Here is a 6604-nt window from a genome sequence, read left to right as displayed (position 1 = left end):
TACAGAATGGCACAGTGAAACAGATTCAGAATGCACCGCCTCACTCAGCTGGTGACCAAACCTCTGATCCACCTAACTTGGTGATCAGAGGTCTAAGACCTTCTCTGCCTCTAATGAAATAATGAAACTGCATTTATTTTGGATGTTACAATAGTCTATTAGATTGAGTCTTATCGTATTATTTCAATTCAGTTTATTTATATAGCGGCAATTCACAACATGTCGTCTCTAGGCACTTCACAAAGTCAGGTACATACATCCCACTTAATCCTAAACATTGAACAGTGCAGTCAGATTCAGTTATTTATTCAAATTGGATAAAAAAGTTTTTTCTATCTAAGGAAACTCAGCAGATTGCATCCAGTCAGTGACTTGTAGCAGTCACTCCTGGATGAGCATGTAGGGACAGTGGACAGTCACTGGTGTTGACTTTGAAGCAATCCCTCATACTGAGCATGCATGTAGCAACAGTGGAGAGGAAAAACTCCCTTTTAACAGGAAGAAACCTCCAGCAAAACCAGGCCCAGTGTGAGCGGCCATCTGCCACAAACGACTCCTGAGTAATGTTCAGGAGTTGGTGAAGGGACCTCCCGAAAACGGGGAACAGAAGACTGAGTCAGCAGTGGGACGGCCACTGCGCCGGCTGTAGAAGGAGCCTGAGTTGCAAGGGCGAGTTGGCTGGTGAGTTCCTGGATGGATGTGGTTAGCTGGTCTAGCCTTTGGGAGGCGTAGTTCTGCTGTTCCAACAGGGTCCGTAGCATCAAGTCATGTTGTAGAAGCAACTGGGATTGTTCAGGGGGCGTACCTGCTGTTAGACCAACCGAGGGTTCTGCTGGGTCAGACTGGCATGTTGGTATTGTCATATTGCCAGGTATTTTCCTGACCCACATGCGGAACCACTCAGACACAGGGACAAGAGAACGTTTTCAACAAGTTTATTTTCCGGAGTAGCTAGAAGGCAGGACACAAGTGTCAACAGGATCTGTATTGTTCTGTGGAGGAGAGGTGGGTTAGAATCTATTCCGAAGGGATTAAATTGGATGTTGATAGAAAACAAGTAAGGCTTACGTTTCTGGCAGAGCTTATTATCTTTGAGGGAGGCTTATGGAGGGGCGTTTCCTGAAGGTGATCCATGTGATTTGTTTTCGGTTGAGAGGCTCAGCTGGATCGGTGAGCGAGCGGGCAGGCAGGTGCTGAGAGTGTCTCGGTTAGTTATCTGACCTCTGGAGGAGGAATCTCAAGGGAAGAGCTATCCTCCACATGAACGCCAAGAACCCGGAAAGGAGGTCGTCGGCCAAACCTTGGAGAGAGGCAACAAACAGGGTTTAGAACAGGAAACTGCTAGAAGCTTGGTCAGACCGAGTTTCTGGAGTTTAACTGAGAACAGAGTGGCATAAGGTTACCAACTGCATGGACCTACTGGCAGGGAATGTTTGTCCAGCCGCTCCTTTTAAGCACAGCAGTCAAGATTATCTGCATGTGCCCTGATCAGCTGGTGCCACACCCACCACCAAGCTTCTGGTGAACAGCAGGAAGACTCACAAATGTACACAAGCATGCACACAAACACACACAGGACCACTCAATCACACCCCAACGTAACAAACTGTAACGAACTGAAAAGGGGACCCAAAATTTTAGCTGGACACAACAGATGAAAGTTTAAAGGAAGGATGCCACCAGCGGCGAGACCATAAACCTCTGAGGGCAGACAGATAGGTTAGTGGCTGAGCAGAGAACTGTGGGCAAGGTGAAGCTCAAAGAAAAAGCCACTAACCTTTTCAGAATCCGTGAGAGAGTAAGGATGCTAATTTTCAGCTCCTCAAGGCTGTAGGTTGGTGACAGCGGAATGGCGTCATAGAGGATCTGAGAGACTGTGAATGAGACTCCTTGGTTTAACGTAACCCAGTAGGTTAGTGGAATCCAGTGGTCAGGGGACATAAACAGGGTCGAAGCTGGGGAAATGGTAACAGGCGACAGGATGAGGGGAATTGGCTTGAATTGATACACAAGGCACAGAAATGGGGTCAGACACGGAGAGGCAGATACAGGCAGAGAAATCCAGGGGCAGGAGGCAGTAGTCAGGAGGCAGAAACAAGGTCGATGTCCAGAGGTCAGAAGCCAGGGAGATATCCGACAAGGTCCAGGGCATAACAGGGAAATCCAGGAGGGAGAAACAAGATCAAGATCAGGCAGGCAGGGAAGGTGTGCTGGACATTTACTCTCCCAACGTTTTCGATAATCTGGTGCTGTTTGTCAGCCAGCACACAGCATATAAAGCCAGGACGACAGGTGGAGAGAGTGAGACATGATTTAGGGTGCTGGCAGGGGAGAAGCAGGTGAAAACAATGTTCTAGATTGCTTCTGCACACAGAATCAGAGGCAAATAGGGGCGGTGCAGACAAACAGACCCTAATCATTACACTAACACACTAGGAAAACAACAAAACATTACTACTGAGAAAATACAACACAAATGCAATACAGATATAGATACAATTTCTATTAGTGTTGACAGGTACAGGTCCTTCTCAAAATATTAGCATATTGTGATAAAGTTCATTATTTTCCATAATGTCATGATGAAAATTTAACATTCATATATTTTAGATTCATTGCACACTAACTGAAATATTTCAGGTCTTTTATTGTCTTAATACGGATGATTTTGGCATACAGCTCATGAAAACCCAAAATTCCTATCTCACAAAATTAGCATATTTCATCCGACCAATAAAATAAAAGTATTTTTAATACAAAAAACGTCAACCTTCAAATAATCATGTACAGTTATGCACTCAATACTTGGTCGGGAATCCTTTGGCAGAAATGACTGCTTCAATGCGGCGTGGCATGGAGGCAATCAGCCTGTGGCACTGCTGAGGTCTTATGGAGGCCCAGGATGCTTCGATAGCGGCCTTTAGCTCATCCAGAGTGTTGGGTCTTGAGTCTCTCAACGTTCTCTTCACAATATCCCACAGATTCTCTATGGGGTTCAGGTCAGGAGAGTTGGCAGGCCAATTGAGCACAGTGATACCATGGTCAGTAAACCATTTACCAGTGGTTTTGGCACTGTGAGCAGGTGCCAGGTCGTGCTGAAAAATGAAATCTTCATCTCCATAAAGCTTTTCAGCAGATGGAAGCATGAAGTGCTCCAAAATCTCCTGATAGCTAGCTGTATTGACCCTGCCCTTGATAAAACACAGTGGACCAACACCAGCAGCTGACACGGCACCCCAGACCATCACTGACTGTGGGTACTTGACACTGGACTTCTGGCATTTTGGTATTTCCTTCTCCCCAGTCTTCCTCCAGACTCTGGCACCTTGATTTCTGAATGACATGCAGAATTTGCTTTCATCCGAAAAAAGTACTTTGGACCACTGAGCAACAGTCCAGTGCTGCTTCTCTGTAGCCCAGGTCTGGGGAATGCGGCACCTGTAGCCCATTTCCTGCACACGCCTGTGTACGGTGGCTCTGGATGTTTCTACTCCAGACTCAGTCCACTGCTTCCGCAGGTCCCCCAAGGTCTGGAATCGGCCCTTCTCCAAAATCTTCCTCAGGGTCCGGTCACCTCTTCTTGTTGTGCAGCGTTTTCTGCCACACTTTTTCATTCCCACAGACTTCCCACTGAGGTGCTTTGATACAGCACTCTGGGAACAGCCTATTCGTACAGAAATTTCTTTCTGTGTCTTACCCTCTTGCTTGAGGGTGTCAATAGTGGTCTTCTGGACAGCAGTCAGGTCGGCAGTCTTACCCATGATTGGGGTTTTGAGTGATGAACCAGTCTGGGAGTTTTAAAGGCCTCAGGAATCTTTTGCAGGTGTTTAGAGTTAACTCGTTGATTCAGATGATTAGGTTCATAGCTCGTTTAGAGACCCTTTTAATGATATGCTAATTTTGTGAGATAGGAATTTTGGGTTTTCATGAGCTGTATGCCAAAATCATCCGTATTAAGACAATAAAAGACCTGAAATATTTCAGTTAGTGTGCAATGAATCTACAATATATGAATGTTAAATTTTCATCATGACATTATGGAAAATAATGAACTTTATCACAATATGCTAATATTTTGAGAAGGACCTGTATATGAATCAACAAGCCATTTGTTTCAAATGATTAGTGTTTTAATTGTCTGATTTCATCTGGTAGTGAGTTCTGGGCACTTCTCACAGACCAGGATCACTGACTAAAGGTGCTCTTTCTCAGAAAGGCAGTTGAGGTCAGCAGTTCCCCACCCGAACTGTAAACTGTATGCTGCTATAGACTTAGGCTGTTGGAGGACATAATGACCACTTTCACTCTTTCACTCTCTTCGCTACATTCTCATACTACTCTCCAATTTTGCATTATTTGCTGTTATTTCAGCTTTTAACTTTTTGTTCTCTCTCTTTCCTCTTCCTAGAAGCTACACCTGGCCTGACTCTGTGTCTACCACCTTCAAGGAGGGGGGCATCGTCCAAGCTTCTGCTGGCAACAGCTTAATGCTCACCTTCTACTGATGATACACTTGGCACTGTCTTTCAGTGTTTAACCCTGTCTCTCTCCTACTGACTGAGCTTTTACAATGACTAATTGTATGTGCTCTCTTTCATACTCTAACCTTGAAAACTGGCTCAGAGTTTATCTGTTCTTTCTTCCTAGATGAAATGACTAAAGGAGCTACATCCATTAACATTTACTTTTCCTTCCCATAGAAAGTACTCCTGGATCAGTGCTTCTGTGTTCTGCTTCTGTGTTCTTTTTCATTCTCTGCTCTGTTCTCTCAAACCCCCAGTCGGTCGTGGCAGATGGCCGCTCACACTGAGCCTAGATCTGCTGGAGGTTTTTTCCTGTTAAAAGGGAGTTTTTCCTCTCCACTGTCACCACATGCATGCTCAGTATGAGGGATTGCTGCAAAGTCAACACCAGTGACTGTCCACTGTCGCTACATGCTCATCCAGGAGGAGTGACTGCTACAAGTCACTGACTGGATGCAATCTGCTGGGTTTCCTCAGATAGGAAAACTTTTTATCCAATTTGAATAAATAACTGAATCTGACTGTACTGTTCAATGGTTAGTTATTAATTGGAATGCATGTACCTGACTTGAAATCAATATGATTTGATTGAACTGACTTAGCCCATTTTAAAGTTACCCACCTTTCACACAATGCAACAGGAAACAACACTCTTCAATTATTTTTACCTCTGCCTTCCTCCCTCCCTGTTGGATGGAGTAAGGGGGAGTCAGGTTTAGCCCAAACCGGCTCAGTGATGGTTGAGGTGCAAACACACCCTCCATTTCTGCTACCTGTCCGACCCCTTCTCTTTTCCAAAGGTTATAATCAGTCTGACAGAGAGAGGTACCCCCAATCCTTGTGGTTTTTAGTATAACAATGGCCACCAGTGGGCTCTACATGGACACACTTTATCAGTGTATTATTCAACTTAGTACCCCTACACATAGCCACCCCTACACATAGCCCAATCTAAAATGGCCAAACTCTAACACTCAGTAGTTTAATCTAACCTCCCCAACAACCCTATACCATTCCAAACCCTTTGTGAAGTGCCTTGAGACCACGTGTTGTGAATTGGCGCTATATAAATAAAACTGAAGTGAACTGAATTGAATTGGTAGCACTAATTGGTAGCACTGTTGCCTTGCAGCAAGAAGGTCCTGGGTTCAATTCCCGGCCGGGGGTCTTTCTGCATGGAGTTTGCATGTTCTCCCTGTGCATGCATGGGTTCTCACCGGGTACTCCAGCTTCCTCCCACAGTCCAAAGACATGCCTGTTAGGTTTATTGGTCACTCTAAATTGCCCTTAGGTGTATGAATGAGTGTGTGCATGGTTGTTTGTGTGTTGCCCTGCGATGGACAGGCGACCTGTCCAGGGTGTACCCTGCCTCTCGCCCATAGACTGCTGGAGATAGGCACCAGCTTCCCTGTGACCCACTATGGAATAAGAGGTAGAAAATGACTGACTGAATTAAACAGTGTTGGCGAAGCACTGGAAGAGGACCTTCATCCGCTGCCCAATCCTCTTTGCACCATTCCCTCATGGTTCCCCTTGCAGGTGGTAGGCCCACTGGGGGATGGCCTCGCGCCTCTCATTCAGGCTTGGCCAATATATATATATGTATATGTGTTTTTATTTTAGTATTTATAGTGCATTAGTCAATAAGTTCCATAAATAAGTATTTGTATTTCAAACTTCATAAATGTCAAAATGCATTTAGAATTCATCTTGGATGAAAATATTAAAATTATTTATTGTTTGTTATGTTAAAGCTTTAAAATGCTTATTTCTGAAATCTCATGTGAAGTTATTGCTGAAATCACACGTAAATTATAAATCTTGCAAGATCCCGCCAAATTGGCAGCAATCTCCCAGACTGTAGATGCAGTACTTAAGGCTAAATAACTGAACCAGATTCATTTTTATTATTATTTTTTGCAGTACTAGTGACCTTTATTCTTGTTATTTTTTCAACAGTAAGCCGATAGGAGAGTGCTGGAGAGAGCGGCAAAGGTCGCCTGGGCTGGGAGTTGAACCAGTAATAGCTGCATCAAGGATGGGAGCCTCTGAATAGGGATAGCACATTTTATTCCTGCACC

The 6604-nt window shown here is 44.6% G+C and overlaps 1 long non-coding RNA gene across 1 annotated transcript; it reads right to left on the bottom strand.

Moving 5' to 3' along the window:
• Positions 1 to 889: 889 nt before the first annotated feature.
• LOC124873038 lies at positions 890 to 2232 on the bottom strand. The gene is made up of 3 exons (XR_007039422.1): positions 1778 to 2232; positions 1069 to 1300; positions 890 to 992 (listed from the first exon to the last, which is right to left on the bottom strand). It is a non-coding gene; the product is annotated as an uncharacterized LOC124873038 (long non-coding RNA).
• Between the last annotated feature and the right edge of the window lie 4372 nt (positions 2233 to 6604).

Source organism: Girardinichthys multiradiatus, chromosome 8, assembly GCF_021462225.1.
Source record: "Girardinichthys multiradiatus isolate DD_20200921_A chromosome 8, DD_fGirMul_XY1, whole genome shotgun sequence".
Classification (NCBI taxonomy): Eukaryota; Metazoa; Chordata; class Actinopteri; order Cyprinodontiformes; family Goodeidae; genus Girardinichthys; species Girardinichthys multiradiatus.
This window is presented reverse-complemented; position numbering and strand designations above follow the sequence as displayed.